General features: G+C 45.2%; 1 protein-coding gene across 3 annotated transcripts in view; it reads right to left on the bottom strand.

Annotated features, from left to right (window-relative positions):
* RAVER1 (ribonucleoprotein, PTB binding 1) overlaps nucleotides 1-24,618 on the bottom strand; it is a 159,962-nt gene that overhangs the window by 111,044 nt on the left and 24,300 nt on the right. The gene's annotated exons all lie outside the window — the stretch shown is intronic.

Below are 24,618 nucleotides of genomic sequence, written 5' to 3'. Positions count from 1 at the left end.
TACTCCTGGTGAGGATGGTAAATGGGGACATGCAGGTAAGCATCCTTGATGTCCAGTGATACCATGTAATCCCCCTCGTCCAGGCTTGCAATAACCGCCCTGAGCGATTCCATCTTGAAATTGAATTTTTTTATATATGTGTTCAAGGATTTCAAATTTAAAATGGGTCTCACCGAACAGTCTGGTTTCGGTACCACAAACATTGTGGAATAGTAACCCCATCCTTGTTGAAGGAGGGGCACCTTGACTATCACCTGCTGGGAATACAGCTTGTGTATTGCCTCTAACACTGCCTCCCTGCCTGAGGGAGTTGCAGGCAAGGCAGATTTGAGGAAACGGTGTGGGGGGGGGGGGGGGGGGGGGGGGGGGAAGACGTCTCTTATTCCAGCTTGGACCCCTGAGATACTACTTGAAGGATCCAGGGATCCACTCGTGAGCGAGCCCACGGATTGCTGAAGTTTTTGAGACGGGCCCCCACCGTACCTGGCTCCGCCTGTGGAGCCCCAGCGTCATGCGGCGGACTTGGAGGAAGCGGGGGAGGACTTTTGCTCCTGGGAAGTGGCTGTATGCTGCAGCTTTTTCCCTCTACCTCTGCCTCTGGGCAGAAAGGACGCGCCTTTAACCCGCTTGCCCTTATGGGGCCGAAAGGACTGTACCTGATAATACGGTGCTTTCTTTGGCTGTGAGGGAACATGGGGTAAAAATGCTGACTTCCCAGCTGTTGCTGTGGAAACTAGGTCCGAGAGACCATCCCCGAACAACTCCTTACCCTTATAAGGCAAAACTGCCATGTGCCTTTTAGAATCTGCATCACCTGTCCACTGCCGAGTCCATAACCCTCTCCTGGCAGAAATGGACATTGCACTTATTTTAGATGCCAGTCGGCAAATATCCCTCTGTGCAGCTCTCATGTATAAGACTGCGTCTTTTATATGTTCTACGGTTAGCAATATAGTGTCCCTGTCTAGGGTATCAATATTTTCCGACAGGGAATCTGACCACGCAGCTGCAGCACTGCACATCCATGCTGAAGCAATAGCTGGTCTCAGTATAATACCTGTGTGTGTATATACAGACTTCGGGATAGCCTCCTGCTTCCTATCAGCAGGCTCCTTTAGGGCGGCCGTATTCCGAGACGGTAGTGCCACCTTCTTTGACAAACGTGTGAGCGCTTTATCCACCCTAGGGGATGTCTCCCAAAGTGACCTATCCTCTGGCGGGAAAGGGTACGTCATTAGTAACCTTTTAGAAATTACTAGTTTCTTATCAGGGGAAGCCCACGCTTCTTCACACTTCATTTAATTCATCAGATGGGGGAAAAACTACTGGTAGTTTTTTCTCTCCAAACATAATACCTTTTTTGTGGTTCCTGGGGAAACATCAGAAATGTGCAACACATTTTTCATTGCCTCAATCATGTAACGTGTGGCCCTATTGGAAGTTACATTAGTCTCATCGTCGTCAACACTGGAGTCAGTATCCGTGTCGACATCTGTGTCTGCCATCTGAGGTAGCGGGCGTTTTAGAGCCCCTGATGGCTTTTGAGACGCTTGGGCAGGCACAGGCTGAGAAGCCGGCTGTCCCATATTTGGTATGTCGTCAAACCTTTTATGTAAGGAGTTGACACTATCACGTAATTCCTTCCACAAGTCCATCCACTCAGGTGTCGGCCCCGCAGGGGGTGACATCACATTTATCGGCATCTGCTCCGCCTCCACATAAGCCTCCTCATCAAACATGTCGACACAGCCGTACTGACACACCGCACACACACAGGGAATGCTCTGACAGAGGACAGGACCCCACAAAGCCCTTTGGGGAGACAGAGAGAGAGTATGCCAGCACACACCAGAGCGCTATATAACACAGGGATGAACACTGAGTGATTTTCCCTTATAGCTGCTTATATATATATATATATATATATATATATATATATATATATATATATATATATATATATATATATATATATATATATATATATATATATATATATATATATATCCAATTGTAAAGAAGGCACTCACCAGACTGATATTGAAATGCAAAAAGACGTTTATCGAATCTCACATAAGCGACTTAATCATGGTTGGTCGACGTTTCGGTCCCAAGCCGGACCTTTTTCCAGACCAGTGTGTACAATCGTCAGAATCACAGAACCAAATGACCCTCAGTGTGGAACTCTAAATACCCCACCAGAGCCCGCCCATCAGTGCAATCACCAATCATGGTCATTTAAATTAGATATGGTTACATGCTCATTCCACACACATGGATCACATCATTGTGCATATCTGCACATCACTCACAAAAGTGTCACATATGTATAATATATGAATACTGTATAAATACTATCACACCGCTCACCTCTTACCAGCAAAGAACACAGCTGCGGGTGGAGCGCACGCCGTCGGTGACCCGCATAGGACTTCCGCCCTCATTCAGTCAAAGATAGTAACTTCCGGCCCCGTGGTTCAACACTGAATACTCAGTGGAACGCACGTCGCGGGTGAACCGCAAGGTGCTTCCGCCTCCAAAGATAATGTCATTAAGGGGAGTCAAGACAAATACCGGAGCGTAGCTCAAAAGAGCTAAAACGTAACAAAAACTGGCATCATTGATAAATATAAGTCAAAATGAAAATAACATGAGCATGATGACGTGTGTGGTTGTATATTAGTGGCATGAACCCTGAAAAAATTTTTTTTTCAAGTAGGGCAGCTTAGGTAGGTATAAGGAGCTCCACACCGGACAAGTACTGCATAATAGAAACCCGATATTCCACAAACATACATATAAAGACGGTATCTATAGAGACTTACTATAGAAAACTTAACAAATAACATAATTAAAACCTAATGCTCAGACTGAAGCGCTGGAACGCCATGTTGGACACCCAAAAATGCAAATTATGCAAAAAGTGCAAAAAAGTGCAAAAAAGGGGGGCTGTATCCACAATATATAATGTTTAAAGAAAAACACTTAGATGGTTCTGTTCATTCAGCCCTCTTGGAGATACTGTTCCCAAATAGTGTATCCAATAAGCCTCTCTTTTTAGTAATAATACACCTCTGTCGCCCCCCCCGTAGGGGTGGTGGAATCCAATCAATGATCATATGCCGCAATGTCACTACTTGGTGTTTCATCTGCATAAAATGAAGTGCCACTGGTTTATCAGTCTTGCCACTGGTGAGTGCCAACTGTATTGAGGATCTATGTTGGTTGATCCGTTCGCGGTAAGTCCTGATGGTTTTCCCCACGTACATTTTTCCACAGGGGCATGTGAGATAGTAGACGACATGATCCATCAGACATGTTAAATGGTGTCGTAGCTCAATTTTGGTGCCATACAGTGGGTGATTAAAGAACCGTCCAGTTATCATTGCTCTGCAGGTCATGCATTTTAGGCACTTGAAGCATCCTGGGTTTATATTCAACCAGGTAGTGCCAGATGTCATCGATGGTCGCATGGTTGGTCTCATCAGCATGTCCTTCAAGTTGGCACCTCTTTGCACGCTTAATAGAGGAGGTCGACTGCAGACTTTTTTGAATTTGGGATCAGTGCTGATCATAGACCAGTTTTTCTTTATTGTTCTCTCCACAGTGTGTAGGCCAGTATTGCAACTGGTCTTGAATATAATACGATCACGGTTCTTGATTTTGCTGTTAGACTTGTTCATATGTAGTCTCCGTGCTTTAACCAGACATCTATCCACCACTGTGGCTGTGTACCCACGTTCAATAAAGCGCTGTCTGCATTCACGTAGTTGTATGTCGGCATTGGTGCCATTGGAGTTGTTTCTTAATACCCTAAGGAATTGAGAGACGGGTAAATTCGACTTTAGCCTATCTGGATGATGGCTAGAGGCCCATAGTAGGGTGTTCCGGTCTGTGGACTTACGGTATAGGGTGTATTCCAAGACAGATGGTAAAGACGGATCCTTGTAAATAGTAACGTCCAAAAAATTAATACTGGACTCACTCAATGTGGCCGTTAATTTAATTGGACTATTGAGAGCATTCAGGGTGTCCACCATGGCATAAAACAATTCGGCGGAGCCCCGCCAGACAATAAAGAGATCGATATATCTCTTATAGCATACAATATGCTCGGCATAATTGCACAAAATATTTTCATGTTCATACTTTGCCATGTACAGATTGGCGAACCCCGTGGCCAAATTCGAGCCCATAGCGGTGCCCGCCAGCTGCACATAGTAATCATCCTGGTATTGGAAGTAGTTATCAGTAAGTACTAGTTTAATCAGACTCAAAATGAATTCAATAGGAGGACCCTCGTAAGGACCCTTAATCAGTGCTTCCCTTACGGCAGCAATCCCCTCCTCATGGGGAATAACAGTGTACAATGATGTTACGTCAAGAGTAGCTAGCAAACAAGAGGTTACATCATCAGTAATGAGAGCCAACACTCCCAAGAGATCGCTGGTATCACGAATATAGCTGTCCATCACCCTCACACATGGTTGAAGGAAATGGTCAACAAATCATGCCAGTGGTTGTAACAGGGATCCTTGTGCCGATATTATAGGTCTCCCTGGGGGTCTTGTCAGGGATTTATGCACCTTGGGCAGGGTATAGATGATGGGACAGATGGGGTGAGACACCGATAGGTAATCATAGACATCATCATTGATCCATGCATATTGTAGTGCCTGAACCAGTAGGTCATCAACCTCCTTTTTGAATCGGGGAGTCGGATTGTGGGCGATCTTAGCATAGGTGTTAATGTCAGATAATTGTGTTTTAATTTCAGAATCATAGTCAGTGAAGTCCTGAAGGACTACCGCTCCTCCCTTATCTGCATTCCTAATTACCAAATTAGTGTTTTGTTTCAAGTGTCTTAATGCTTGCCATTCAGACTTAGATAAATTAGAGTAGCCTCCGCTGCACCTGTTGTGTTGTAGTACCTCGCTGTCAATTACCTGTAAAAAGGTTTTTAAACTGGCGTTGTTGGAAACCGGGTCAAATTTACTGGTGTTTCTAAACATCGCAAGCGGCCTTATTTCAGGCTGCGGCTGGTTATTGATAAATTTATTATCAAAGAATTCCCTGAGACGTAATTGGCGTCCCATCCTGTATCTTTCAATGGACCAATTAAATGACTTGAAGTTACAGGTCGGGACAAAAGAAAGCCCCTTGCTCAATAGTGAGGTTTCAGCCTCAGATAGTATATGCGAGGATAAATTAAATATTAAGTTCGGGAACCTCTCCCTCCTCGTCCCCGTGTATTTGATCCTCCCCCTCCGCGGGTGGGGTCGCCTGTGGCGACTTTGGCTCTCCGAGCTCTGGTGCCTGGTCCTAAAAAAGAGGATGAAGCCCCCGTCCCGGATGGTGGTATGCTATCAGTAAATTCAGAATCAGAAGAGGAATATCCCTGTGGATGACTAAACCTCTGCTGTCTATGATTGTATCTGTTCTGTCGGTTACGTCGCCACCTGGTGGATTGATCATCACCAGATAACCACTTGTATACCGAATGTTGCTGATAATCAGCTTCCACAGTCTCCCATTTTTTTCTCTTGAATGCTAACAAGTCAGTACGGTATTTATCAATTTGTGACTTGATTTTGTCTAACCAGTTCTCTGACTTGTCAGCCTTCAAACTAGAGGTGTATTCCCGTTCAAAGGTATCGATATCGCTCTTTACTTTTTTAAGCTCAGTCCCTACTTCCTCTACCACAAGTATAAGCAAGTCAGATGAACATTTGTTCAATATTCCACACCATTTCACACAGAAGGAGGGATTTTTTCTACCAATGGTGGGAGTATTGGCAATTCTAAATCCTCTAGGGATTCTTTTCTTCCGATAGTATTCGGACAAAAACTGTCCGTGGAGGGTCAAATCAATTTCCCTCTTTTTCAGTTTGTTAAGTTTGTGGAAAAGATCTAACGGTGTCCGAGCTGGTAACTGATCAAAGTCTGTCTGATTAAATAAAACTTTTTCAATATCGTCATCGGTATAACTAACAAATGCATTCTCCGCCTCACTTAAAGAATTTTCATCCAATATGCCTACATTCAGAGACATTCTAAACCAGGTGAAAGTATGAACACTAGCATCCAGCGGTTCAGTCAACACATAAGCATAGACAATTAAAATAACCAAAAATATGGTCAAATAGAAGAGGATACCTGACAAATTGCATAAAAATAATCACTAACAAAAATTTCCTTTAGAGAAAAAATTGATATAGAGTCATCAAAAAACGAGAGAAAGACAACAATTGTCCATAACATTAATGGAGGGTGCTCACTTAGAGGTATATCGTATTGATATCATCAAATATTCCAAGGTAAGTGAAGTGGCACTCACTATACAATAAATGTCATCTGCTGGGGTGTCGCAGTTCCAGGGAAAAACTTGTGTCCACAAGGTCCCATATTATATCCAATTGTAAAGAAGGCACTCCCCAGACTGATATTGAAATGCAAAAAGACGTTTATCGAATCTCACATAAGCGACTTAATCATGGTTGGTCGACGTTTCGGTCCCAAGCCGGACCTTTTTCCAGACCAGTGTGTACAATCGTCAGGGGGTGACATCACATTTATCGGCATCTGCTCCGCCTCCACATAAGCCTCCTCATCAAACATGTCGACACAGCCGTACTGACACACCGCACACACACAGGGAATGCTCTGACAGAGGACAGGACCCCACAAAGCCCTTTGGGGAGACAGAGAGAGAGTATGCCAGCACACACCAGAGCGCTATATAACACAGGGATGAACACTGAGTGATTTTCCCTTATAGCTGCATATATATATATATATATATATATATATATATATATATATATATACTGATGCGCCTAAATTTAGTGCCCCCCCTCTCTTTTTTACCCTTTGTAGTCTTGAAACTGCAGGGGAGAGCCTGGGAGCGATCCTTCCAGCGGAGCTGTGAGGGAAAAATGGCGCCAGTGTGCTGAGGGAGATAGCCCCGCCCCTTTATGGATCTCTGGCAGGGGTATTTTTCACTATATTATATATATATATATAACCAAAAAGTCCAACAATGTGGAGGTGCACTCATCAGGTTCAATCAGTCAACGGTTTTGATTTGTTCACGACGACTTTATTGCAGTATATATTCAGCTCAATTGGTCGACGTTTCGATCCTCATTCGCGGATCTTTCTCAAGACAAGCTTCGATTTTTATACAATTTTTGAAAGCATCTTAAATTGATTACTACAAAAAACAAAAGACAATAGATAGAGTAACTCTCTTATAGGAACAAACACAAAACATTTGTATATAGACTGCCACACTCCAACAATATTAGGATACAAGGGTCTCTCTGACACCCAATGTGATTCAAATGTAATATCACACCTATGTTTATATTAGCCAAGTGTGCTCACCAGTCCCACGTCCAGAAAAATCAACACCAGTGTGTACTAAGGTATTTCTCTTAACCATATACTGGCTGTGGTAACAAGACAATATCCACTTACTCAGAGAATCAATGTCTCATGTTCAGACAAAAAATGTGCTGTATGATTTGGTCAGACTTAATGCTAACAGGTTTCTGTAGGGGTAAATAAGGCAAAAGGATATATACATATAAATATGCATACATATGTGGATGCATATATACACCCACATAATTACACAACAGCATGTGCATAGCCACATACTCAATTGACTTCAATAAATCCCTCATTCCAATTACCACCAGTGAGACAATTTAAACTGCAATACTTACTCATGTGCTTACTTAGCCACACAACCTCAAGGCAACTCTGACAACCTAGGAGATCACTGCAAGAACAATACACTCAGTTCTTCCTCCAATAGTCTAAAAGATAAAGATCTACCACCTACTCATGCTAATGTAATAGCAGTACTCACCCACACTACAGGAAATGCTGACACGCTCTACAGCCACAACTTTGACTGGCAAAATGACCAGACCTTTATACCCCTTACCCCGGAAGTGCCGGGACGGCCTCAGATATGTCCCCCTCCTCTATTATCTCACCTTTATATGTTCACCCCATACTTGCTTATTACCGTATGGCTGAATAAACTGATGAGTTTGCAGTCAGAACCATCCGCGCTGCTGGAATCAGCTCGGTATAGTTAATTACTTCACAGCGCCGCTGGTGGAACGCATATGCGTTCCACAGCTCGATTGCCGGAAGTGCCTAGTTCATGCGAATGAATTGATAACGGTGGCCGTAATGGGCCAAAACAAGAACTCGTTTTCCTTCTACACACTCTACGAACGTGAGGCTTTGTATTGCCAAGGAAACATACAAGCTAATTCATTCTTCTGGCTCACCTTATAGGGCTCAAAGTGGGAGGGACAATTCAATGTCCATAGAGCATCAGGGAAAAACTAATTTAATACATCATAATGTGCACACTCATGCAATATTGAAGTTGGGGCAATAGTGTTTGTATATATCGGTCCACTGGTCAGTTTATAACGGTGCTATCACAATTGGCTAAAAAATTCCATGATATCCATATAGGCCGGCTCTATATGTAGAGTGTGGCAGTCGAGATTAAACAGACTTAGTTAGACTAAACACTTATTAAAAATATACATACGTATATAAAAAACATAGAAAATACATATATTTACAGAGGTTATGGCGATACAAGGCGAAATACCCAAGCTTCCATATCTCAATAGAAGAAACTACTAAAATATTGAACTCAAGCTACATATACTTGAATAACTAAATGGACCTTATCAGGGTATCTCATATGTTCTACAATTATTAATGTCGGCTTAGGTAAATCAATAATGTGTCGCCAATATCCTCCTAAATGGTATATCCGGTTTGCTAAATCACAGGACACTGTGTTCGGCCTGATATGGAAATTGTTAAATAGATAGCCTTTAAATGAAGGTTCATAAAAAGACATTCATAGCAGAGTGCTCATTAAGGCCTTTGGGTGAGACAGTATTTAGATGTGAAATCCAAAAACTTTCTCTTTTACGTAAAACCAAAGTACGGTCACCCCCATTGGGTAAGGGCGGAACCCAATCAATTAATCTGCATTTTAGATTAGCTACCTGGTGACCTCTTTGTAGGTAATGTCTGGCTACCGGCTTATCTGTGGTGCCTGTTTGTATTGCTGTTCTAATTGACAGCCGATGATTTGCCATCCTTTCCCGAAAGCATCGAGTTGTGAGCCCTACATAACATAGTCCACAGGGACAAGTATATAGACCACAAAGTCTAGTCTACAATGTAGGTGGTACCTTATCTTAATCTTCTTCCCTGAATGTGGGTGGGGAAAGGTGGCCCCCGTCAGTAGAGATCTACAGGTAGTGCACTTCCCACAGGAGAAGCAACCAGGTTTACTGCTCATAATCTGCAGGAAGTTGCGTTTGATTTCAGGTTCCATAGTAGGCCTCATGAGCATTTGTTTGAGGTTGGGCCCTCTCTTGTATGCCATCATGGGTGGATCCATGTGTGTAAAGGGTAACTTTTGGTCAGTTTTTAATATTGGCCAATGCTTGCGCAATGTCTTACGTGTAAAATGTGCATAATTGTCGAACTTAGTGGTAAAGACCATTCTATTCTCATTGCTGGCTGCCTTTGGCTTAGTCCTACTGTATATTTTTCTGGCTTTACGGAGACTATTACTGATCACTTTAGTTGAATACCCTCTCTGGCTGAATCGCTGTTTCATCTCTACCAGCTGTTCCTCCCTTATATTTCCATCATTGTTAATGCGCATCACTCGTAAGAACTGCGAGATAGGCAAATTGGATTTTAACGATGGGGGGTGAAAACTGCTGGTCAACAATGTAGTGTTTCTATCGGTAGGTTTCCTATAGACTGATGTTACAAATGCTTGATCTACAATGGATACCTGAACATCCAAAAAATGTATTGAGTCATAGGAACTTTCATGGGTGAATTTTACAGGACTCTGAAGTATGTTAATATCGTTCACCATCTCGACAAAAGATTCCTGTGTGTCCTCCCATATGAGGAAGACATCATCAATGAATCTTTTGTAAAAGGATATTTTAGATCCGTATACCGGTAAGATGTATGTCTCCTCAAATTTAGCCATATACAGGTTTGCATATGCAGGCGCCAGGTTAGAGCCCATGGCCGTACCTGATACCTGGAGGAAGTATGAATCCTTATACCTGAAATGGTTCTGACTCAGTACAAGATTGGTGAGTTCCAATACATATTCGGTAGGTACTTCTCCTTCTCGTTTTCCTCTGAGCGTCTCTCTAATGGCTTCTAATCCATCGCTATGTGGTATGATGGTGTACAGCGACTGTACATCCATGGTGGCCAGAAGACACTTGTCTCTGGGGACACCATGTAGTCCAAGTTGATTAAGAAAATCACTCGTATCCCGTATATAACTACGGCATTCACATACATATGGCTGAAGTATATAGTCAACCCACTTAGCTATGGGCTGTAACAGTGAACCCTCAGCCGCTATTATAGGTCGCCCAGGGGGTTTAGTCATTGTTTTATGGATTTTAGGAGTAGTATAGATGATGGGGCATTTGGGTTCTTCTACACTTAAAAATTCAAAAAGATCCTGATCAATCCAATTACTCTCGATGCCTACCTTCAGGCTCAGGTCAATGGTCTTTTTAATCATGGGGATAGGATTCTTGTTAACCCTTTGGTACACATTGGTGTCTGCCAGCTGGCGACATATCTCTTGGTCATACTCTGCCCAGTCCTGTACCACCACGGCTCCTCCCTTATCCGCTGGTCTTATTACAATTGAGGTATCATCTCTCAGATTTTTAAGTGCTGTTCTCTCACCAGGGGTCAGATTGTCATAGAGACGCGTTGGCTTAAAATGTTGTACATCGTTTTCAACCAGTCTGAGGAAAGTCTTCATGCTAGGGTTGTGGGATATAGGATCAAATTTAGAACTTTTTTTAAAAAGTTTCCTATCAACCACTTTAGGTTGACCAGAGAAATGTTCCTTCAGTCTGAGATTACAGCCCATAGCTAAGTGGGTTGACTATATACTTCAGCCATATGTATGTGAATGCCGTAGTTATATACGGGATACGAGTGATTTTCTTAATCAACTTGGACTACATGGTGTCCCCAGAGACAAGTGTCTTCTGGCCACCATGGATGTACAGTCGCTGTACACCATCATACCACATAGCGATGGATTAGAAGCCATTAGAGAGACGCTCAGAGGAAAACGAGAAGGAGAAGTACCTACCGAATATGTATTGGAACTCACCAATCTTGTACTGAGTCAGAACCATTTCAGGTATAAGGATTCATACTTCCTCCAGGTATCAGGTACGGCCATGGGCTCTAACCTGGCGCCTGCATATGCAAACCTGTATATGGCTAAATTTGAGGAGACATACATCTTACCGGTATACGGATCTAAAATATCCTTTTACAAAAGATTCATTGATGATGTCTTCCTCATATGGGAGGACACACAGGAATCTTTTGTCGAGATGGTGAACGATATTAACATACTTCAGAGTCCTGTAAAATTCACCCATGAAAGTTCCTATGACTCAATACATTTTTTGGATGTTCAGGTATCCATTGTAGATCAAGCATTTGTAACATCAGTCTATAGGAAACCTACCGATAGAAACACTACATTGTTGACCAGCAGTTTTCACCCCCCATCGTTAAAATCCAATTTGCCTATCTCGCAGTTCTTACGAGTGATGCGCATTAACAATGATGGAAATATAAGGGAGGAACAGCTGGTAGAGATGAAACAGCGATTCAGCCAGAGAGGGTATTCAACTAAAGTGATCAGTAATAGTCCCCGTAAAGCCAGAAAAATATACAGTAGGACTAAGCCAAAGGCAGCCAGCAATGAGAATAGAATGGTCTTTACCACTAAGTTCGACAATTATGCACATTTTACACGTAAGACATTGCGCAAGCATTGGCCAATATTAAAAACTGACCAAAAGTTACCCTTTACACACATGGATCCACCCATGATGGCATACAAGAGAGGGCCCAACCTCAAACAAATGCTCATGAGGCCTACTATGGAACCTGAAATCAAACGCAACTTCCTGCAGATTATGAGCAGTAAACCTGGTTGCTTCTCCTGTGGGAAGTGCACTACCTGTAGATCTCTACTGACGGGGGCCACCTTTCCCCACCCACATTCAGGGAAGAAGATTAAGATAAGGTACCACCTACATTGTAGACTAGACTTTGTGGTCTATATACTTACTTGTCCCTGTGGACTATGTTATGTAGGGCTCACAACTCGATGCTTTCGGGAAAGGATGGCAAATCATCGGCTGTCAATTAGAACAGCAATACAAACAGGCACCACAGATAAGCCGGTAGCCAGACATTACCTACAAAGAGGTCACCAGGTAGCTAATCTAAAATGCAGATTAATTGATTGGGTTCCGCCCTTACCCAATGGGGGTGACCGTACTTTGGTTTTACGTAAAAGAGAAAGTTTTTGGATTTCACATCAAAATACTGTCTCACCCAAAGGCCTTAATGAGCACTCTGCTATGAATGTCTTTTTATGAACCTTCATTTAAAGGCTATCTATTTAACAATTTCCATATCAGGCCGAACACAGTGTCCTGTGATTTAGCAAACCGGATATACCATTTAGGAGGATATTGGCGACACATTATTGATTTACCTAAGCCGACATTAATAATTGTAGAACATATGAGATACCCTGATAAGGTCCATTTAGTTATTCAAGTATATGTAGCTTGAGTTCAATATTTTAGTAGTTTCTTCTATTGAGATATGGAAGCTTGGGTATTTCGCCTTGTATCGCCATAACCTCTGTAAATATATGTATTTTCTATGTTTTTTATATACGTATGTATATTTTTAATAAGTGTTTAGTCTAACTAAGTCTGTTTAATCTCGACTGCCACACTCTACATATAGAGCCGGCCTATATGGATATCATGGAATTTTTTAGCCAATTGTGATAGCACCGTTATAAACTGACCAGTGGACCGATATATACAAACACTATTGCCCCAACTTCAATATTGCATGAGTGTGCACATTATGATGTATTAAATTAGTTTTTCCCTGATGCTCTATGGACATTGAATTGTCCCTCCCACTTTGAGCCCTATAAGGTGAGCCAGAAGAATGAATTAGCTTGTATGTTTCCTTGGCAATACAAAGCCTCACGTTCGTAGAGTGTGTAGAAGGAAAACGAGTTCTTGTTTTGGCCCATTACGGCCACCGTTATCAATTCATTCGCATGAACTAGGCACTTCCGGCAATCGAGCTGTGGAACGCATATGCGTTCCACCAGCGGCGCTGTGAAGTAATTAACTATACCGAGCTGATTCCAGCAGCGCGGATGGTTCTGACTGCAAACTCATCAGTTTATTCAGCCATACGGTAATAAGCAAGTATGGGGTGAACATATAAAGGTGAGATAATAGAGGAGGGGGACATATCTGAGGCCGTCCCGGCACTTCCGGGGTAAGGGGTATAAAGGTCTGGTCATTTTGCCAGTCAAAGTTGTGGCTGTAGAGCGTGTCAGCATTTCCTGTAGTGTGGGTGAGTACTGCTATTACATTAGCATGAGTAGGTGGTAGATCTTTATCTTTTAGACTATTGGAGGAAGAACTGAGTGTATTGTTCTTGCAGTGATCTCCTAGGTTGTCAGAGTTGCCTTGAGGTTGTGTGGCTAAGTAAGCACATGAGTAAGTATTGCAGTTTAAATTGTCTCACTGGTGGTAATTGGAATGAGGGATTTATTGAAGTCAATTGAGTATGTGGCTATGCACATGCTGTTGTGTAATTATGTGGGTGTATATATGCATCCACATATGTATGCATATTTATATGTATATATCCTTTTGCCTTATTTACCCCTACAGAAACCTGTTAGCATTAAGTCTGACCAAATCATACAGCACATTTTTTGTCTGAACATGAGACATTGATTCTCTGAGTAAGTGGATATTGTCTTGTTACCACAGCCAGTATATGGTTAAGAGAAATACCTTAGTACACACTGGTGTTGATTTTTCTGGACGTGGGACTGGTGAGCACACTTGGCTAATATAAACATAGGTGTGATATTACATTTGAATCACATTGGGTGTCAGAGAGACCCTTGTATCCTAATATTGTTGGAGTGTGGCAGTCTATATACAAATGTTTTGTGTTTGTTCCTATAAGAGAGTTACTCTATCTATTGTCTTTTGTTTTTTGTAGTAATCAATTTAAGATGCTTTCAAAAATTGTATAAAAATCGAAGCTTGTCTTGAGAAAGATCCGCGAATGAGGATCGAAACGTCGACCAATTGAGCTGAATATATACTGCAATAAAGTTGTCGTGAACAAATCAAAACCGTTGACTGATTGAACCTGATGAGTGCACCTCCACATTGTTGGACTTTTTGGTTAAATATTGTGGATCCACCCTATTTGGGGAGATTTCCACTAGGGAGCACCCTACTGTTGTGAAAAGTACTGATGTGAGTGCAGGAATACACATGTTATATATATATATATATATATATATATATATATATATATATATATATATATATATATATATATATATATATATATATATATATATATATATATATATATATATATATATAATAAGAATTTACTCACCGGTAATTCTGTTTCTCGTAGTCCGTAGTGGATGCTGGGAACTCCGTAAGGACCATGGGGAATAGCGGGCTCCGAAGGAGGCTGGGCACTCTAGAAAGATCTTAGACTACCTGGTGTGCACTGGCTCCTCCCACTATGACCCTCCTCCAAGCCTCAGTTAGGTACTGTGCCCGGACGAGCGTACACAATAAGGAAGGATTTTGAATCCCGGGTAAGACTCATACCAGCCACACCAATCACACCGAACAACTCGTGATATGAAACCCAGTTAACAGTATGAAACGATAGAGCCTCTCAACAGACGGCTCAACAATAACCCGATTTAGTTAACAATAACTATGTACAAGTATTGCAGATAGACCGCACTTGGGATGGGCGCCCAGCATCCACTACGGACTACGAGAAACAGAATTACCGGTGAGTAAATTCTTATTTTCTCTAACGTCCTAGTGGATGCTGGGAACTCCGTAAGGACCATGGGGATTATACCAAAGCTCCCAAACGGGCGGGAGAGTGCGGATGACTCTGCAGCACCGAATGAGAGAACTCCAGGTCCTCCTCAGCCAGGGTATCAAATTTATAGAATTTTGCAAACGTGTTTGCCCCTGACCAAGTAGCTGCTCGGCAAAGTTGTAAAGCCGAGACCCCTCGGGCAGCCGCCCAAGATGAGCCCACCTTCCTTGTGGAATGGGCATTGACAGATTTAGGCTGTGGCAGGCCTGCCACAGTATGTGCAAGCTGAATTGTACTACAAATCCAACGAGCAATAGTCTGCTTAGAAGCAGGAGCACCCAGCTTGTTGGGTGCATATAGGATAAACAGCGAGTCAGATTTTCTGACTCCAGCCGTCCTGGAAACATATATTTGCAGGGCCCTGACAACGTCTAGCAACTTGGAGTCCTCCAAATCCTTAGTAGCCGCAGGCACCACAATAGGCTGGTTCAGGTGAAACGCTGACACCACCTTAGGGAGAAACTGGGGACGAGTCCTCAATTCTGCCCTATCCATATGAAAAATCAGATAAGGGCTTTTACATGATAAAGCCGCCAATTCTGACACTCGCCTGGCTGATGCCAAGGCCAATAACATGACCACTTTCCACGTGAGATATTTCAGATCCACGGTTTTTAGTGGCTCAAACCAATGTGATTTCAAGAAATTCAACATCACGTTGAGATCCCACGGTGCCACAGGAGGCACAAATGGGGGCTGAATATGCAGCACTCCTTTCACAAATGTCTGAACTTCAGGTACTGAAGCTAGTTCCTTTTGAAAGAAAATCGACAGAGCCGAGATCTGTACTTTAATGGAGCCTAGTTTTAGGCCCATATTCACTCCTGCTTGCAGGAAATGTAGAAATCGACCCAGTTGAAATTCCTCTGTTGGGGCCTTTTTGGCCTCGCACCATGCAACATATTTCCGCCATATGCGGTGATAATGTTTTGCCGTAACATCTTTCCTGGCTTTAATAAGCGTAGGAATGACTTCCTCCGGAATGCCCTTTTCCTTCAGGATCCGGCGTTCAACCGCCATGCCGTCAAACGCAGCCGCGGTAAGTCTTGGAACAGGCAGGGGCCCTGCTGTAGCAGGTCCTGTCTGAGCGGCAGGGACCAAGGGTCCTCTGAGATCATCTCTTGAAGTTCCGGGTACCACGCTCTTCTTGGCCAATCCGGAACCACGAGAATTGTGTTTACTCCTCGCTTTCTTATTATTCTCAGTACCTTTGGTATGAGAGGTAGAGGAGGGAACACATATACTGACCGGTACACCCACGGTGTCACTAGGGCGTCCACCGCTATCGCCTGAGGGTCTCTTGACCTGGCACAATACTTCTCTAGTTTTTTGTTTATGCGGGACGCCATCATGTCCACCTGTGGACGACCCCATTGATTTACAATCATTTTGAAGACTTCTGGATGAAGTCCCCACTCTCCCGGGTGGAGGTCGTGCCTGCTGAGAAAGTCTGCTTCCCAGTTGTCCACTCCCGGGATGAACACTGCTGACAGTGCTAGTACATGATTCTCCGCCCATCGGAGAATTTTTGTGGCTTCTGCCATCGCTGTCCTGCTTCTTGTGCCGCCTTGTCGATTCACATGGGCGACTGCCGTGATGTTGTCTGACTGGATCAGCACCGGCTGGTGTAGAAGCAGGGATTTTGCTTGACTTAGGGCATTGTAAATGGCCCTTAGTTCCAGAATATTTATGTGAAGGGCAGTCTCCTGACTTGACCATAGTCCCTGGAAATTTCTTCCCTTTGTGACTGCCCCCCAGCCCCGTAGGCTGGCATCCGTGGTCACCAGGACCCAGTCCTGTATGCCGAATCTGCGGCCCTCCAGAAGATGAGCACTGTTCAGCCACCACAGAAGAGACACCCTGGTTCGTGGAGACAGGGTTATTAAACGATGCATCTGAAGATGCGATCCGGACCACTTGTCCAACAGGTTCCACTGAAAGATTCTGGCATGGAACCTGCCGAATGGAATTGCTTCGTAAGAAGCTACCATCTTTCCCAGGACCCGCGTGCAGTGATGCACCGATACCTGTTTTGGTTTTAGGAGGTCTCTGACTAGAGAAGACAACTCCCTGGCTTTCTCCTCCGGGAGAAACACTTTTTTCTGGGCCGTGTCCAGAATCATTCCCAGGAACATTAGACGTGTCGTGGGGACCAGCTGTGACTTTGGGATATTCAGAATCCAACCGTGCTGGCTCAGCACTTCCTGAGATAGTGCTACTCCCACTAACAACTGTTCCTTGGATCGTGCCTTTATTAGGAGATCGTCCAAGTATGGGATAATTAAAACTCCCTTTTTTCGAAGGAGTATCATCATTTCCGCCATAACCTTGGTAAATACCCTCGGTGCCGTGGAGAGTCCAAACGGCAGCGTCTGGAATTGGTAATGGCAATCCTGTACCACAAATCTGAGGTACTCCTGGTGAGAATTGTAAATGGGGACATGCAGGTAAGCATCCTTGATGTCCAGGGATACCATGTAATCCCCCTCGTCCAGGCTTGCAATAACCGCCCTGAGCGATTCCATCTTGAACTTGAATTTTTTTATGTATGTGTTCAAGGACTTCAAATTTAGAATGGGTCTCACCGAACCGTCCGGTTTCGGTACCACAAATAGTGTGGAATAGTAACCCCGGCCTTGTTGAAGTAGGGGTACCTTGATTATCACCTGCTGGGAATACAGCTTGTGAATTGCCGCTAGCACTGCCTCCCTGTCTGAGGGAGCAATCGGCAAGGCGGATTTTAGGAAACGGCGGGGTGGAATCGCCTCGAATTCCAGCCTGTATCCCTGAGATACTATTTGAAGGATCCAGGGATCTACCTGTGAGCGAACCCACTGATCGCTGAAATTCCTGAGGCGGGCCCCCACCGTACCTGGCTCCGCTTGTGAAGCCCCACCGTCATGCGGCGGACTTGGAAGAGGAAGCGGGGGAGGACTTTTGTTCCTGGGAACCTGCTGTTTGCTGCAGCCTTTTTCCCCTGCCTCTGCCTCTAGACAGAAAAGACCCTCCTTTTCCCCGCTTATTTTTCTGGGATCGAAAGGACTGAACCTGATAAAATGGCGCCTTCTTAGGCTGTGAGGGGACATGGGGTAAAAATGCTGACTTCCCAGACGTTGCTGTGGAAACTAGGTCGGAGAGACCATCCCCAAATAATTCCTCCCCTTTATAAGGCAAAACTTCCATGTGCCTTTTGGAATCTGCATCTCCAGTCCACTGGCGAGTCCATAAGCATCTCCTAGCAGAGATAGATAGTGCACTTACTTTAGATGCCAGCCGGCAGATTTCCCTCTGTGCATCTCTCATGTATAAGACTGAGTCTTTGATATGGTCAATTGTTAACAGGATCGTGTCTCTGTCTAGTGTGTCAATATTTTCTGACAGGTTATCTGACCATGCAGCGGCAGCACTGCACATCCAAGCTGACGCAATTGCTGGTCTGAGTATAATGCCTGAGTGTGTATATACAGACTTCAGGATCGCCTCCTGCCTTCTATCAGCAGGTTCCTTAAGGGCGGCCGTATCCTGGGACGGTAGTGCCACCTTTTTTGACAAACGTGTGAGCGCTTTATCCACCCTCGGGGGTGTTTCCCAACGTAACCTATCCTCTGGCGGGAAAGGGAACGCCATTAGTAATTTCTTAGGAATCACCAATTTCTTATCAGGGGAAGCCCACGCTTCTTCACACACTTCATTTAATTCATCTGACGGGGGAAAAACTACAGGTAGTTTTTTCTCCCCAAACATAATACCCTTTTTTGTGGTACCTGGATGTAAATCAGAAATATTTAACACCTCTTTCATTGCCTCAATCATGCAGCGAATGGCCTTAACGGGCATTAAATTTGACTCATCGTCGTCGACACTGGCGTCAGTATCCGTGTCGACATCTACTTGTGCCACCTGAGATAACGGGCGTTTTAGAGCCCCTGATGACTTTTGAGACCCTTGGACCGGCACGAGCTGAAGACTCGGCTGTCCCACAGTCGGCATGTCGTCAAATTTTTTATGTAAGGAGTCTATACGTGCACTCATTTCTTGCCATAATACCATCCACTCCGGTGTCTGCCCCGCAGGGGGTGACATCTCTGCTAAAGGCATCTGCTCCCCCTCCACATCATTATCCTCCTCAAACATGTCGACACAGCCGTACCGACACACTCCACACACACAGGGAATGCTCAAATAGAGGACAGGACCCACAAAAGCCCTTTGGGGGGACAGAGTAAGAGTATGCCAGCACACACCAGAGCGCTATATATATACAGGGACTAACTGAGTTATGTCCCTAATAGCTGCTTATACTGTATACAGTGCCAATTTAGTGCCCCCCCTCTCTTTTTCCCTCTTACTGTATTGTAGAAATGCAGGGAAGAGCCAGGGAGCTTCCTTCCAGCCGAGCTGTGAGGGAAAAATGGCGCCAGTGTGCTGAGGAGATAGGCTCCGCCCCTTTTTCGCGGCCTATTCTCCCGCTTATTTTGGGATTCTGGCAGGGGTATTTACCTCATATATAGCCCCAGGGGCTATATATTGAGGTATTTTAGCCAGCCAAGGTGTTTTTATTGCTGCCTCAGAGCGCCCCCCCCAGCGCTCTGCACCCTCAGTGACCGGAGTGTGAAGTGTGTATGAGGAGCAATGGCGCACAGCTGCAGTGCTGTGCGCTACCTTGGTGAAGACAGGATGTCTTCATGCCGCCGATTTTCCGGACCATCTTCCTGCTTCTGGCTCTGTAAGGGGGACGGCGGCGCGGCTCCGGGACCGAACATCAAGGCTGGGCCTGCGGTCGATCCCTCTGGAGCTAATGGTGTCCAGTAGCCTAAGAAGCCCAATCCGGCTGCAAGCAGGCGAGTTCGCTTCTTCTCCCCTTAGTCCCTCGCTGCAGTGAGCCTGTTGCCAGCAGGTCTCACTGAAAAAAAAAAAAAAATTCTAAGACTATAACTTTCTAAGAGCTCAGGAGAGCCCCTAGTGTGCATCCAACCTCGGCCGGGCACGAAATCTAACTAAGGCTTGGAGGAGGGTCATAGTGGGAGGAGCCAGTGCACACCAGGTAGTCTAAGATCTTTCTAGAGTGCCCAGCCTCCTTCGGAGCCCGCTATTCCCCATGGTCCTTACGGAGTTCCCAGCATCCACTAGGACGTTAGAGAAATATATATATATATATATATACACATACATACATACATACATACATACATACACACTCTAGGACTATATATTGTGATTTTTTTGCCAGACAAGGTGTCAATATTGCTGCTCAGGGCGCCGCCGCCCCCCCCCCCCCCCCCCAGCACCCATCAGTGACCGGAGTGTGAGGTGTGCATGAGGAGCAATGGCGCACAGCTGCAGTGCTGTGCGCTACCTTGTTGAAGACCGAAGTCTTCTGCCGCCGATTTTCAGGACCATCTTCTGGCTTCTGGCTCTGTAAGGGGGACGGTGGCGCGGCTCCGGGACCGGACGATCGAGGTCGGGCCCTGTGTTCGATCCCTCTGGAGCGAATGGTGTCCAGTAGCCTAAGAAGCCCAAGCTAGCTGCAAGCAGGTAGGTTCGCTTCTTCTCCCCTTAGTCCCTCGTAGCAGTGAGTCTGTTGCCAGCAGATCTCACAGAAAATAAAAAACCTAAAATATACTTTCTCTTCTAGGAGCTCAGGAGAGCCCCTAGTGTGCATCCAGCTCAGCTGGGCACAAGATTCTAACTGAGGTCTGGAGGAGGGTCATAGAGGGAGGTGCCAGTGCACACCAGGTAGACCTAAAGCTTACTTTTAGTTGTGCCCAGTCTCCTGCGGAGCCGCTATTCCCCATGGTCCTTACGGAGTCCCAGCATCCACTTAGGACGTCAGGGAAATGGCGGGGGATCATAGATTTACTGCCTCCGCAGCCTAATCAATCTGCATTTGCCCAAATGTGAGGTTTATTGCTGCCCAGGGTGTCCCCCACTGCGCCCTGCACCCTTCAGTGCTGCTCTGTGTGTGTGTGACTGGGAGCAATGGCGCGCAGAAGATCTGATGTCTTCTGCCGCCTAAGATGTCTTCTGCCTTCTCATCCGGCTTCTATCTTCGGCATCTGTAAGGAGGACGGCGGCGCGGCTCCGGGACGAACCCCAGGTGAGACCTGTGTTCCGACTCCCTCTGGAGCTAATGGTGTCCAGTAGCCTTAGAAGCAGTGCCCAACTTGACAAGCCAGCTCTGCTTCTCTCTCCTCGGTCCCACGATGCAGGGAGCCTGTTGCCATCAGGACTCCCTGAAAATAAAAAAACTAACAAAATTCTTCAACAGAAAACTCTGGAGAGCTCTCTGCAGTGCACCCATTCTCCTCTGGGCACAAGATCTAACTGAGGTCTGGAGGAGGGGCATAGAGGGAGGAGCCAGTGCACACCCATAGTCAAAGTTCTTTTTAGGTGCTTTATCTCCTGCGGAGCCCGTCTGTACCCCATGGTTCTTACGGAGTCCCCAGCATCCTCTAGGACGTAAGAGAAATAAGCAGTTTTATTAATTAAGCAATGTGAAGAATACTGGGTTAATCTGAAGGATCGACAGGAGGACATTTTAATTTCTCTTTCCATTTGTATGAACATTCGGACATACCTTTTCAACTCAGAGGTTGGATTGGAGAGGAAAACACTTGAGTGAATATTTGATACATAAATAATACCCTGATAGAATTGTGCAGGACCACCCCCTATGGGTCTTGTCATTTCTTAGAAGTACAGTACAGGTTTGCACTTTGTCCCAGCTGCATATCATTTGGCATGCTAAACTTATACAGTATAATAAGAATTTACTCACCGGTAATTCTATTTCTCTGACGTCCTAGTGGATGCTGGGAACTCCGTAAGGACCATGGGGAATAGCGGCTCCGCAGGAGACTGGGCACATCTAAAGAAAGCTTTAGGACTAGCTGGTGTGCACTGGCTCCTCCCCCTATGACCCTCCTCCAAGCCTCAGTTAGATTTCTGTGCCCGACGAGAAGGGTGCACACTAGGGGCTCTCCTGAGCTCTTTGTGAAAGTTTTAGTTTAGGTTTATTATTTTCAGTGAGACCTGCTGGCAACAGGCTCACTGCATCGTGGGACTAAGGGGAGAAGAAACGGACTCACCTGCGTGCAGAGTGGATCGGGTTTCTTAGGCTACTGGACATTAGCTCCAGAGGGACGATCACAGGTTCAGCCTGGATGGGTCCCGGAGCCGCGCCGCCGGCCCCCTTACAGAGCCAGAAGAGCGAAGAGGTCCGGTGAAATCGGCGGCAGAAGACGATCCTGTCTTCAGATAAGGTAGCGCACAGCACCGCAGCTGCGCGCCATTGCTCTCAGCACACTTCACACTCCGGTCACTGAGGGTGCAGGGCGCTGGGGGGGCAGCGCCCTGAGACGCAATAAATCGATAAAACCTTATATGGCTAAAATAAATGCATCACATATAACTCCTGGGCTATATGGATGCATTTAACCCCTGCCAAAACATATAGAAAAACGGATGATAAGGATGCCGAGAAAGGGGCGGAGCCTATCTCCTCAGCACACTGGCGCCATTTTCCCTCACAGCTCAGTTGGAGGGAAGCTCCCTGGCTCTCCCCTGCAGTCACTACACTACAGAAAGGGGTTAAAAAAAGAGAGGGGGGCACAAATTAGGCGCAGTATAAACAATACAGCAGCTATAAAGGGAAAAACACTTATATAAGGTTATCCCTGTATATATATATATATATATAGCGCTCTGGTGTGTGCTGGCAAACTCTCCCTCTGTCTCCCCAAAGGGCTAGTGGGTCCTGTCCTCTATCAGAGCATTCCCTGTGTGTGTGCGCTGTGTGTCGGTACTTTTGTGTCGACATGTATGAGGAGAAAAATGATGTGGAGACGGAGTAGAGTGTCTGTAATAGTGTTGTCACCCCCTAGGGGGTCGACACCTGAGTGGATGTACTGTTGAAATTGCGTGACAGTGTCAGCTTTGTATAAAAGACAGTGGTTGACATGAGACAGCCGGCTACTCAGCTTGTGCATGTCCAGATGTCTCATACAGGGGCTCTAAAGCGCCCGTTACCTCAGATACAGACGCCGACACGGATACTGGCTCCTGTGTCGACGTGAAGAGACAACCGTGATTTCCAATAGGGCCACACATTGCATGATTGAGGCAATGGAAAATGTTTACACTTTTCTGATATGAATACCACCAAAAAAGGGGTATTATGTTTGGTGAGGAAAAACTTCCTATAGTTTTCCTGAATCTGAAAAATAAAATGAGGTGTGTGATGATGCGTGGGTTTTCCTCCGATAACAATTGATAATTCTAAAAAGTTATTGGCAGTATACCTTTTCCCGCCAGTGGTTAGGGTGCGTTGGGAAACACCCCCTACAGGGGATAAGGCGCTCACACGATTGTAAGAACAAGGGCTCTACCCTCTCTTGAGATGGCCGCCCTTAAGGATCCTGCTGATAAAAAGCAGGAGGGTATCCTAAAATGTATTTACACACATACTGGTGTTATACTGCGACCAGCAATCGCCTCAGCCTGGATGTGCAGTGCTGGGTGGCGTGGTCGGATTCCCTGACTGGAAATATTGATATCCTAGATAAGGACAGTATATTATTGCCTATAGAGCAATTAAAAGATGCTTTTCTATATATGCATGATGCACAGCGGAATATTTGCCGACTGGCATCAAGTATAAGTGCTTTGTATCTACCAGTAAAGTGGTCAGGGATTCCAAACGGCATTTGGAATTGCCTTAAAAAAGGGGATGTACCCTAGGTCGCCTCTCAAAATAAGACGCCGTATTATCAGGCGCAGTCCTGGTTGGCAAGCGGACAAAAGGGTTCCTCTTTTCTGCTCGTGACAGAGGGAGAGGAAAATGGCTGCAGAGATCAGCCAGTTCCCAGGAACAGAAACCCTTTTCCGCCGCTGCCAAGCCCTCAGTATGACGCTAGGGCTTTACAAGTTCAGGCACGGTGGGGGCCCGTTCTCAGTGAATTTCAGTGCGCAGTGGGCTCACTCGCAAGTAGACCCCTGGATCCTTCAGGTAATATTTCAGGGGTACAAATTGGAATTCGAGACGTATTCCCCTCGCCGTTTCCAAAAAGTCTGTTTTACCGACGTCTCCCGCTGTCAGGGAGGCAGTTTTGGAAGCCATTCACAAGCTGTATTCCCAGCAGGTGATAATTAAGGTACCCCTCCTGCAACAGGGAACGGGGTATTATTCCACACTATTGTGGTACCGAAGCCAGACGGCTCGGTGAGACAGATTTTAAAATCTAAAATCTTTGAACACTTACATACAGAGGTTCAAATTCAAAATTGAGTCACTCAGAGCAGTGATTGCAAACCTGGAAGAAGGGGACTACATGATGTCTCGGGACATCAAGGATGCTTACCTTCATGTCAAAATTTACCCTTCTCACCAAAGGTATCTCAGGTTATGGTACAGAACTGTCACTATCAGTTCAGACGCTGCCGTAGGGATGGTCCACGGCACCCCGGGTCTTTACTGAAGTAATGACCGAAATGATGATA

This window comes from Pseudophryne corroboree, chromosome 6 (genome assembly GCF_028390025.1).
Source record: "Pseudophryne corroboree isolate aPseCor3 chromosome 6, aPseCor3.hap2, whole genome shotgun sequence".
Classification (NCBI taxonomy): Eukaryota; Metazoa; Chordata; class Amphibia; order Anura; family Myobatrachidae; genus Pseudophryne; species Pseudophryne corroboree.
Note: the sequence above shows the minus strand (reverse complement) of the source record. Positions and strands in the feature narration are given on the sequence as shown.